This window comes from Pygocentrus nattereri, chromosome 12, assembly GCF_015220715.1.
Source record: "Pygocentrus nattereri isolate fPygNat1 chromosome 12, fPygNat1.pri, whole genome shotgun sequence".
NCBI classification, from domain to species: Eukaryota; Metazoa; Chordata; class Actinopteri; order Characiformes; family Serrasalmidae; genus Pygocentrus; species Pygocentrus nattereri.
This window is the reverse complement of record NC_051222.1, coordinates 967,504-979,573: the sequence shown is the minus strand read 5'-3', so window position 1 is coordinate 979,573 and position 12,070 is coordinate 967,504.

Here is a 12,070-nt window from a genome sequence, read left to right as displayed (position 1 = left end):
GGCGTGCGGAGGCAGGCAGGTGTGAGTCCAAGCCTGCCTCTCTCGCCAAGAAGAGTTTTTGTTCTTTATGATGGAAGGTCCCCCGCTAATTGGATTTCTTCCCGCCTTCCTGCAGAAAACATTCTGAATATGTAAATATCTAAATGAACGAACAGGATAAAATGAGAATGGAGAGTGGGCGAGCGAGAGAGCGAGAAAATGAACCTCTGTCAGGGAGAAGGTGCCGTTTCCCCTTCAGCTCTGCCTCGGCGGGTAAATTGCTCTCCGAAATAGACTGAATTTCCAGCAGATGAGCTCAAACCAGAAACCTCGGTTCCCGCTGAGATGACAGCATGACTTCATTCACGCCGGGGAAGATGGGAAGGGAAGGGGGGCGTTCCCCCAGCTGTCATGGATCACCCGAGACGTGTCTGGAGTCGGAAGTTCGCTTCTTTAGTTTTAGCACCGGAGCTAAACCGATGAGCGTGGCGCTAACTGCCCGTGATCTTCACCTCTGGTCTCAGTGTGTGGAGATGTTCAGTGTCGCCAATAGACTGGATTATGTGGTTTCTATGGGAGCTCATTTCTCCCAGGCTGCACTGCCTCCTTCTGTCTCTGAGCAGTGTGTCAAAATACTGACTTAGTGCCTCGAAATAGTGGCTTACAATCTCCAAATATTGACTTCGTATCTCATAAGGACTTATTTACTCTAAACTTAGTGTCTCAGACTAATGTCTTATTTTCATGAGATTCTGAGAAACTTTATCATTTTGAGATAGTAAGCAATTATTTGGGAACAATACTTTCCTGTCATTGAGTTTGCGCTCAATGCTAAATCCTTATTTTGACACAGTCATTATTTGGAGATGCTAAGTCAGTATTTTGACATAGTAAATCAAAATTTTGAGAAACTAGATCATAATTTTGAGATGCTAGGTCAATATTTTAAGAAATTAATTCATTATTTTGAGTTGCTAAGTCAAAGTTTCGAGAAAGCCATTATAACTTTGAGATCTTAAGTGAACATTTTGAGAGATTAACTCAGTATTTTAAGACAGTAAGTCAATAATTATTATATATTAGTATATATATATATATATATATATATATATATATATTAGAAACTCACTGATTATTTTGATTTGCTAAGTCTGAATTTTGAGAAAGTACGTACTAACTTTGAGATATTAAGCCAGTATTTTGACACAGTACGTCAAGATTTTGAGAAATTAACTCATAATTTTGAGTTGCTAAGCCAAACGTTTGAGCAAGTAATCATAACTTTGAGATACTAAGTCAGTATTTTTACAGACTAAGTCAATAGTTTGAGAAGTAACTCATTATTTCAAGAAGCTAAGTCATTAATTTGAGAGACTAACTCATTATTTTGACATGCCGAGTCAAAATTTTGAGAAAGAGTCGTATCTTTGAGATGTTAAGCCAGTATTTTGACGTGAACATCGCCTGATCTATCTTCTAGGTTTCTACCACTGTATGAAATTCTGTTACCTGTAATCTTGGACTAAATAACGATAATCTTAATCTCTTGATATCTTAATCTCATTGTACTGTGTATAGTGACAATAAAGGCATTCTATTCTATAAATAAAAGCCCCTCAGGCCGCAGCAGAGCCCACCGATGATGCTGTGTTAATGTTGGTCTGCTGCCGATCAGATTAAAGCTACAGGCTCTGATTACTCTCTAGCTCCAGAGCCTCGCTCCAGGTGTGGGCTCTGTGAATGTGCTTGTCCACTGAAGTCTCGCTTTAATGTAGGAGCAGTCTGGCGTTCACACTGTCTGGTACAGCACGCTTCACGTTTCCTGAGCGGTCACCGTCTGCCGGCCAGAACAAAGCCAAACATTTTCATACGCGCAGGCGAGCGATGGAGTGATCTCCGCTGCTTAAATATTGAAGAGTGAATAAATCAGGAGGCCCATTATGAGAGCGGCTGAGGTCCCTGCTGCAGGACCCGGCTGAGACGCGGTGGCGGGGAATGAGAAATGACCACAGGGCAGCGCTCCGGCAGGAGGTTACACGCGCTTGCATCATGCTGGCAGAGCAGGTGGAGCGCCCTGACAAACTGTGAAATTTCACTTTCCCCCAGAAAACAGCGTCTCGGCTCCCTGAGTGAGTCCGAGAGGAAAGTTCGGGAAGCTGAGGCTCCTTAACGATGAGGAAAGAACCTGAACGAGGGGGGAAGATCAAAGCTACAGGCTGACCTGCAGTAACCTCTGACCCAGCGGACGGAGACGAGCCACACGCCACCTGAACGACTGCAGACCGCAGGAGCAGCACTCCACTGCCCTTCAGCTGGAGGGGGCGGGGCTAAACTGCTGTAGGCTGAGTGGGTGGGGCTAAACTGCTGTATCTGAGTAGGTGGGGCTAAACTGCTGTAGGCAGTCACATGGAAATGTTAATGTTTGTGACGTCACAACACTGGTAGATTTAAAACAGGTCAGTTCCTGTACATGGACTCTGTGGATCAGGTAGCGTTGAAAACAAACAAACAAACAAACAGACAGATAAACAGATAAACAGTTAAATATGAAGCACACCGGCCACCACAGAGTGAAGCATTTCCAGCAGCGCCATACGAGACGAGAAGGTCTCCGTCTCCAGCTCTGCTGCTGCTGCGCTCCGCTGTGTCTCTGCATGTTAATTACTCCGCTGCCGGACCCCCATTATCGACACTAATTGTCTCAGCAGCAGCACCGGATCAATCCCAGCCAGGAGGAAGTTCATCACGGAGAATAAAACACGGCGGAGCGGAGCTGGAAGTGTCTAATTGGACTAAAACAGGAGATAAGGAACAGCAGCGCGAGAGCACAGATCAACACAGCGTCGAACAGAAGCGCTATGAGTCACTGAGTGGCTTCGGCTGCAGGTGCAAAATCACAATATTTATTCATACAATTACACTCCCTGGCCACTTTATTAGAAACCCCCATATGGGAGCTTAATAAAGTCAAAGAACAAGGGGTGTTTCTAATAAAGTGGCCGGTCAGAGGAAGAACAAGGGGTGTTTCTAATAAAGTGGCCAGTCAGAGGAAAAAGAAGGGGTGTTTCTAATAAAGTGGCCAGTCAGAGGAAAAAGAAGGGGTGTTTCTAATAAAGTGGCCAGTCAGAGGAAAAAGAAGGGGTGTTTCTAATAAAGTGGCCAGTCAGAGGAAAAAGAAGGGGTGTTTCTAATAAAGTGGCCGGTCAGAGGAAGAACAAGGGGTGTTTCTAATAAAGTGGCCAGTCAGAGGAAAAAGAAGGGGTGTTTCTAATAAAGTGGCCGGTCAGAGGAAAATGAAGGGGTGTTTCTAATAAAGTGGCCAGTCAGAGGAAAAAGAAGGGGTGTTTCTAATAAAGTGGCCAGTCAGAGGAAAAAGAAGGGGTGTTTCTAATAAAGTGGCCGGTCAGAGGAAGAACAAGGGGTGTTTCTAATAAAGTGGCCAGTCAGAGGAAGAACAAGGGGTGTTTCTAATAAAGTGGCCAGTGAGTGGAAAAAGAAGGGGTGTTTCTAATAAAGTGGCCAGTCAGAGGAAAAACAAGGGGTGTTTCTAATAAAGTGGCCAGTTAGAGGAAAAAGCGGTGTTTCTAATAAAGTGGCCAGTCAGAGGAAAAAGAAGGGGTGTTTCTAATAAAGTGGCCAGTCAGAGGAAGAACAAGGGGTGTTTCTAATAAAGTGGCCAGTCAGAGGAAAAAGAAGGGGTGTTTCTAATAAAGTGGCCAGTCAGAGGAAAAAGAAGGGGTGTTTCTAATAAAGTGGCCGGTCAGAGGAAAAAGAAGGGGTGTTTCTAATAAAGTGGCCAGTCAGAGGAAAAAGAAGGGGTGTTTCTAATAAAGTGGCCAGTCAGAGGAAAAAGAAGGGGTGTTTCTAATAAAGTGGCCAGTCAGAGGAAAAAGAAGGGGTGTTTCTAATAAAGTGGCCAGTCAGAGGAAAAAGAAGGGGTGTTTCTAATAAAGTGGCCAGTCAGAGGAAAAAGAAGGGGTGTTTCTAATAAAGTGGCCAGTCAGAGGAAAAAGAAGGGGTGTTTCTAATAAAGTGGCCAGTCAGAGGAAAAAGAAGGGGTGTTCCTAATAAAGTGGCCGGTCAGAGGAAGAACAAGGGGTGTTTCTAATAAAGTGGCCAGTCAGAGGAAAAAGAAGGGGTGTTTCTAATAAAGTGGCCGGTCAGAGGAAAATGAAGGGGTGTTTCTAATAAAGTGGCCAGTCAGAGGAAAAAGAAGGGGTGTTTCTAATAAAGTGGCCAGTCAGAGGAAAAAGAAGGGGTGTTTCTAATAAAGTGGCCGGTCAGAGGAAGAACAAGGGGTGTTTCTAATAAAGTGGCCAGTCAGAGGAAGAACAAGGGGTGTTTCTAATAAAGTGGCCAGTCAGAGGAAAAACAAGGGGTGTTTCTAATAAAGTGGCCAGTTAGAGGAAAAAGCGGTGTTTCTAATAAAGTGGCCAGTCAGAGGAAAAAGAAGGGGTGTTTCTAATAAAGTGGCCAGTCAGAGGAAGAACAAGGGGTGTTTCTAATAAAGTGGCCAGTCAGAGGAAAAAGAAGGGGTGTTTCTAATAAAGTGGCCAGTCAGAGGAAAAACAAGGGGTGTTTCTAATAAAGTGGCCAGTCAGAGGAAGAACCAGGGGTGTTTCTAATAAAGTGGCCGGTCAGAGGAAAATGAAGGGGTGTTTCTAATAAAGTGGCCGGTCAGAGGAAGAACAAGGGGTGTTTCTAATAAAGTGGCCAGTCAGAGGAAAAAGAAGGGGTGTTTCTAATAAAGTGGCCGGTCAGAGGAAAATGAAGGGGTGTTTCTAATAAAGTGGCCAGTCAGAGGAAAAAGAAGGGGTGTTTCTAATAAAGTGGCCAGTCAGAGGAAAAAGAAGGGGTGTTTCTAATAAAGTGGCCAGTCAGAGGAAAAAGAAGGGGTGTTTCTAATAAAGTGGCCAGTCAGAGGAAGAACAAGGGGTGTTTCTAATAAAGTGGCCAGTCAGAGGAAAAAGAAGGGGTGTTTCTAATAAAGTGGCCGGTCAGAGGAAGAACAAGGGGTGTTTCTAATAAAGTGGCCAGTCAGAGGAAAAAGAAGGGGTGTTTCTAATAAAGTGGCCGGTCAGAGGAAAATGAAGGGGTGTTTCTAATAAAGTGGCCAGTCAGAGGAAAAAGAAGGGGTGTTTCTAATAAAGTGGCCAGTCAGAGGAAAAAGAAGGGGTGTTTCTAATAAAGTGGCCAGTCAGAGGAAAAAGAAGGGGTGTTTCTAATAAAGTGGCCAGTCAGAGGAAAAAGAAGGGGTGTTTCTAATAAAGTGGCCAGTCAGAGGAAAAAGAAGGGGTGTTTCTAATAAAGTGGCCAGTCAGAGGAAAAAGAAGGGGTGTTTCTAATAAAGTGGCCAGTCAGAGGAAGAACCAGGGGTGTTTCTAATAAAGTGGCCAGTCAGAGGAAGAACAAGGGGTGTTTCTAATAAAGTGGCCAGTCAGAGGAAAAACAAGGGGTGTTTCTAATAAAGTGGCCAGTCAGAGGAAAAAGAAGGGGTGTTTCTAATAAAGTGGCCAGTCAGAGGAAAAAGAAGGGGTGTTTCTAATAAAGTGGCCGGTCAGAGGAAGAACAAGGGGTGTTTCTAATAAAGTGGCCGGTCAGAGGAAGAACAAGGGGTGTTTCTAATAAAGTGGCCAGTCAGAGGAAGAACAAGGGGTGTTTCTAATAAAGTGGCCAGTGAGTGGAAAAAGAAGGGGTGTTTCTAATAAAGTGGCCAGTCAGAGGAAAAACAAGGGGTGTTTCTAATAAAGTGGCCAGTTAGAGGAAAAAGCGGTGTTTCTAATAAAGTGGCCAGTCAGAGGAAAAAGAAGGGGTGTTTCTAATAAAGTGGCCAGTCAGAGGAAGAACAAGGGGTGTTTCTAATAAAGTGGCCAGTCAGAGGAAAAAGAAGGGGTGTTTCTAATAAAGTGGCCAGTCAGAGGAAAAAGAAGGGGTGTTTCTAATAAAGTGGCCGGTCAGAGGAAAAAGAAGGGGTGTTTCTAATAAAGTGGCCAGTCAGAGGAAAAAGAAGGGGTGTTTCTAATAAAGTGGCCAGTCAGAGGAAAAAGAAGGGGTGTTTCTAATAAAGTGGCCAGTCAGAGGAAAAAGAAGGGGTGTTTCTAATAAAGTGGCCAGTCAGAGGAAAAAGAAGGGGTGTTTCTAATAAAGTGGCCAGTCAGAGGAAAAAGAAGGGGTGTTTCTAATAAAGTGGCCAGTCAGAGGAAAAAGAAGGGGTGTTTCTAATAAAGTGGCCAGTCAGAGGAAAAAGAAGGGGTGTTTCTAATAAAGTGGCCGGTCAGAGGAAGAACAAGGGGTGTTTCTAATAAAGTGGCCAGTCAGAGGAAAAAGAAGGGGTGTTTCTAATAAAGTGGCCGGTCAGAGGAAAATGAAGGGGTGTTTCTAATAAAGTGGCCAGTCAGAGGAAAAAGAAGGGGTGTTTCTAATAAAGTGGCCAGTCAGAGGAAAAAGAAGGGGTGTTTCTAATAAAGTGGCCGGTCAGAGGAAGAACAAGGGGTGTTTCTAATAAAGTGGCCAGTCAGAGGAAGAACAAGGGGTGTTTCTAATAAAGTGGCCAGTCAGAGGAAAAACAAGGGGTGTTTCTAATAAAGTGGCCAGTTAGAGGAAAAAGCGGTGTTTCTAATAAAGTGGCCAGTCAGAGGAAAAAGAAGGGGTGTTTCTAATAAAGTGGCCAGTCAGAGGAAGAACAAGGGGTGTTTCTAATAAAGTGGCCAGTCAGAGGAAAAAGAAGGGGTGTTTCTAATAAAGTGGCCAGTCAGAGGAAAAACAAGGGGTGTTTCTAATAAAGTGGCCAGTCAGAGGAAGAACCAGGGGTGTTTCTAATAAAGTGGCCGGTCAGAGGAAAATGAAGGGGTGTTTCTAATAAAGTGGCCGGTCAGAGGAAGAACAAGGGGTGTTTCTAATAAAGTGGCCAGTCAGAGGAAAAAGAAGGGGTGTTTCTAATAAAGTGGCCGGTCAGAGGAAAATGAAGGGGTGTTTCTAATAAAGTGGCCAGTCAGAGGAAAAAGAAGGGGTGTTTCTAATAAAGTGGCCAGTCAGAGGAAAAAGAAGGGGTGTTTCTAATAAAGTGGCCAGTCAGAGGAAAAAGAAGGGGTGTTTCTAATAAAGTGGCCAGTCAGAGGAAGAACAAGGGGTGTTTCTAATAAAGTGGCCAGTCAGAGGAAAAAGAAGGGGTGTTTCTAATAAAGTGGCCGGTCAGAGGAAGAACAAGGGGTGTTTCTAATAAAGTGGCCAGTCAGAGGAAAAAGAAGGGGTGTTTCTAATAAAGTGGCCGGTCAGAGGAAAATGAAGGGGTGTTTCTAATAAAGTGGCCAGTCAGAGGAAAAAGAAGGGGTGTTTCTAATAAAGTGGCCAGTCAGAGGAAAAAGAAGGGGTGTTTCTAATAAAGTGGCCAGTCAGAGGAAAAAGAAGGGGTGTTTCTAATAAAGTGGCCAGTCAGAGGAAAAAGAAGGGGTGTTTCTAATAAAGTGGCCAGTCAGAGGAAAAAGAAGGGGTGTTTCTAATAAAGTGGCCAGTCAGAGGAAAAAGAAGGGGTGTTTCTAATAAAGTGGCCAGTCAGAGGAAGAACCAGGGGTGTTTCTAATAAAGTGGCCAGTCAGAGGAAGAACAAGGGGTGTTTCTAATAAAGTGGCCAGTCAGAGGAAAAACAAGGGGTGTTTCTAATAAAGTGGCCAGTCAGAGGAAAAAGAAGGGGTGTTTCTAATAAAGTGGCCGGTCAGAGGAAAAAGAAGGGGTGTTTCTAATAAAGTGGCCGGTCAGAGGAAGAACAAGGGGTGTTTCTAATAAAGTGGCCAGTCAGAGGAAGAACAAGGGGTGTTTCTAATAAAGTGGCCAGTCAGAGGAAAAAGAAGGGGTGTTTCTAATAAAGTGGCCAGTCAGAGGAAAAACAAGGGGTGTTTCTAATAAAGTGGCCAGTCAGAGGAAAAACAAGGGGTGTTTCTAATAAAGTGGCCAGTTAGAGGAAAAAGCGGTGTTTCTAATAAAGTGGCCAGTCAGAAGAAAAAGAAGGGGTGTTTCTAACAAAGTGGCCAGTCAGAGGAAAAAGAAGGGGTGTTTCTAATAAAGTGGCCAGTCAGAGGAAGAACAAGGGGTGTTTCTAATAAAGTGGCCAGTCAGAGGAAAAAGAAGGGGTGTTTCTAATAAAGTGGCCAGTCAGAGGAAAAACAAGGGGTGTTTCTAATAAAGTGGCCAGTCAGAGGAAGAACCAGGGGTGTTTCTAATAAAGTGGCCAGTCAGAGGAAAAAGAAGGGGTGTTTCTAATAAAGTGGCCAGTCAGAGGAAAAAGAAGGGGTGTTTCTAATAAAGTGGCCAGTCAGAGGAAAAAGAAGGGGTGTTTCTAATAAAGTGGCCGGTCAGAGGAAGAACAAGGGGTGTTTCTAATAAAGTGGCCAGTCAGAGGAAAAAGAAGGGGTGTTTCTAATAAAGTGGCCGGTCAGAGGAAAATGAAGGGGTGTTTCTAATAAAGTGGCCAGTCAGAGGAAAAAGAAGGGGTGTTTCTAATAAAGTGGCCAGTCAGAGGAAAAAGAAGGGGTGTTTCTAATAAAGTGGCCAGTCAGAGGAAAAAGAAGGGGTGTTTCTAATAAAGTGGCCAGTCAGAGGAAAAACAAGGGGTGTTTCTAATAAAGTGGCCAGTCAGAGGAAGAACCAGGGGTGTTTCTAATAAAGTGGCCGGTCAGAGGAAAAAGAAGGGGTGTTTCTAATAAAGTGGCCAGTCAGAGGAAAATGAAGGGGTGTTTCTAATAAAGTGGCCAGTCAGAGGAAAATGAAGGGGTGTTTCTAATAAAGTGGCCAGTCAGAGGAAAAAGAAGGGGTGTTTCTAATAAAGTGGCCAGTCAGAGGAAAAAGAAGGGGTGTTTCTAATAAAGTGGCCAGTCAGAGGAAGAACAAGGGGTGTTTCTAATAAAGTGGCCAGTCAGAGGAAAAAGAAGGGGTGTTTCTAATAAAGTGGCCAGTCAGAGGAAAAAGAAGGGGTGTTTCTAATAAAGTGGCCGGTCAGAGGAAAAAGAAGGGGTGTTTCTAATAAAGTGGCCAGTCAGAGGAAAAAGAAGGGGTGTTTCTAATAAAGTGGCCAGTCAGAGGAAAAAGAAGGGGTGTTTCTAATAAAGTGGCCAGTCAGAGGAAGAACAAGGGGTGTTTCTAATAAAGTGGCCAGTCAGAGGAAAAAGAAGGGGTGTTTCTAATAAAGTGGCCAGTCAGAGGAAAAAGAAGGGGTGTTTCTAATAAAGTGGCCGGTCAGAGGAAGAACAAGGGGTGTTTCTAATAAAGTGGCCAGTCAGAGGAAAAACAAGGGGTGTTTCTAATAAAGTGGCCAGTCAGAGGAAAAAGAAGGGGTGTTTCTAATAAAGTGGCCGGTCAGAGGAAAAAGAAGGGGTGTTTCTAATAAAGTGGCCAGTCAGAGGAAGAACCAGGGGTGTTTCTAATAAAGTGGCCAGTCAGAGGAAGAACAAGGGGTGTTTCTAATAAAGTGGCCAGTCAGAGGAAAAACAAGGGGTGTTTCTAATAAAGTGGCCAGTCAGAGGAAAAAGAAGGGGTGTTTCTAACAAAGTGGCCAGTCAGAGGAAAAAGAAGGGGTGTTTCTAATAAAGTGGCCAGTCAGAGGAAGAACAAGGGGTGTTTCTAATAAAGTGGCCAGTCAGAGGAAAAAGAAGGGGTGTTTCTAATAAAGTGGCCAGTCAGAGGAGAAACAAGGGGTGTTTCTAATAAAGTGGCCAGTCAGAGGAAGAACCAGGGGTGTTTCTAATAAAGTGGCCAGTCAGAGGAAAAAGAAGGGGTGTTTCTAATAAAGTGGCCAGTCAGAGGAAGAACAAGGGGTGTTTCTAATAAAGTGGCCAGTTAGAGGAAAAAGAAGGGGTGTTTCTAATAAAGTGGCCAGTCAGAGGAAGAACAAGGGGTGTTTCTAATAAAGTGGCCAGTCAGAGGAAAAAGAAGGGGTGTTTCTAATAAAGTGGCCAGTCAGAGGAAGAACAAGGGGTGTTTCTAATAAAGTGGCCAGTCAGAGGAAAAAGGGGTGTTTCTAATAAAGTGGCCAGTCAGAGGAAAAAGAAGGGGTGTTTCTAATAAAGTGGCCAGTCAGAGGAAAAAGAAGGGGTGTTTCTAATAAAGTGGCCAGTCAGAGGAAGAACAAGGGGTGTTTCTAATAAAGTGGCCAGTCAGAGGAAAAAGAAGGGGTGTTTCTAATAAAGTGGCCAGTCAGAGGAAGAACAAGGGGTGTTTCTAATAAAGTGGCCAGTCAGAGGAAAAACAAGGGGTGTTTCTAATAAAGTGGCCAGTCAGAGGAAAAAGAAGGGGTGTTTCTAATAAAGTGGCCAGTCAGAGGAAAAAGAAGGGGTGTTTCTAATAAAGTGGCCAGTCAGAGGAAAAAGAAGGGGTGTTTCTAATAAAGTGGCCAGTCAGAGGAAGAACAAGGGGTGTTTCTAATAAAGTGGCCAGTCAGAGGAAAAAGAAGGGGTGTTTCTAATAAAGTGGCCAGTCAGAGGAAAAACAAGGGGTGTTTCTAATAAAGTGGCCAGTCAGAGGAAGAACCAGGGGTGTTTCTAATAAAGTGGCCAGTCAGAGGAAAAAGAAGGGGTGTTTCTAATAAAGTGGCCAGTCAGAGGAAAAAGAAGGGGTGTTTCTAATAAAGTGGCCAGTCAGAGGAAAAAGAAGGGGTGTTTCTAATAAAGTGGCCAGTCAGAGGAAAAAGAAGGGGTGTTTCTAATAAAGTGGCCAGTCAGAGGAAGAACAAGGGGTGTTTCTAATAAAGTGGCCAGTCAGAGGAAAAAGAAGGGGTGTTTCTAATAAAGTGGCCGGTCAGAGGAAGAACCAGGGGTGTTTCTAATAAAGTGGCCGGTCAGAGGAAAAAGAAGGGGTGTTTCTAATAAAGTGGCCAGTCAGAGGAAAAAGAAGGGGTGTTTCTAATAAAGTGGCCAGTCAGAGGAAAAAGAAGGGGTGTTTCTAATAAAGTGGCCGGTCAGAGGAAGAACAAGGGGTGTTTCTAATAAAGTGGCCAGTCAGAGGAAAAAGAAGGGGTGTTTCTAATAAAGTGGCCAGTCAGAGGAAAAAGGGGTGTTTCTAATAAAGTGGCCAGTCAGAGGAAAAAGAAGGGGTGTTTCTAATAAAGTGGCCAGTCAGAGGAAAAAGAAGGGGTGTTTCTAATAAAGTGGCCAGTCAGAGGAAAAAGAAGGGGTGTTTCTAATAAAGTGGCCAGTCAGAGGAAAAAGAAGGGGTGTTTCTAATAAAGTGGCCGGTCAGAGGAAGAACAAGGGGTGTTTCTAATAAAGTGGCCAGTCAGAGGAAAAAGAAGGGGTGTTTCTAATAAAGTGGCCAGTCAGAGGAAAAAGGGGTGTTTCTAATAAAGTGGCCGGTCAGAGGAAGAACAAGGGGTGTTTCTAATAAAGTGGCCGGCGAGTGGCACTGTACGAGGCGCTGTACCAGCAGGGTCCAGCAGACGGCGCAGCTGCGTCTCCTGCAGAAGGTGATGGAATGGCCGGTTCTGCGTTACTACGCTCTGGAGCGCTGCAGAACCGTTTTGTCCGTTTAATTCCGAGCACAATGCCGCTGCAGCCCTTCAAGTCGTTCCTTCTGATTAAAAGAACCTTGAGGGCTGGTGCCAAAGGACGAGGCACTGAGGCAGAACGGCCGGATTTAAAGACCTGTCGTCTGAGGTCATGAATGGAAGGACACGTGGAAAGCCATTAAAACTCCTCTGTCACTCTCACCGACCGCCTCAGCCTCAGCCTCAGCCTCAGCCTCAGCCTCGGAGCGGAGAGGGCTATGAATATAAACATGAGCAGAACCCAGACTGGCCTCCGCTTGGACCGCCAGGGAAAACGTCCCTCTGCCTTCAGAGCTCCGGCGCTGAGGTTTACGGCTCCGGTGTGGCCTCCTGCTTCTGGTTTAGGTTTAGAGATATTTGTGGACGTATCGGTTCTTTTCTTTGAGACTACAAACTGGATGACCAGTTAGCACCACGATCGTTGGTGGGATAGAAGCTTCCACTGGCTGACCGTCTACAGGTGGAGTGTTTTGGACGGTGAATACACGAGGACACTAATTTCAGTGTTTTGGGGGGAAATGGTTCATATTTCTGTGTGTGAAGTTCTGAAGTGTCTGAGAC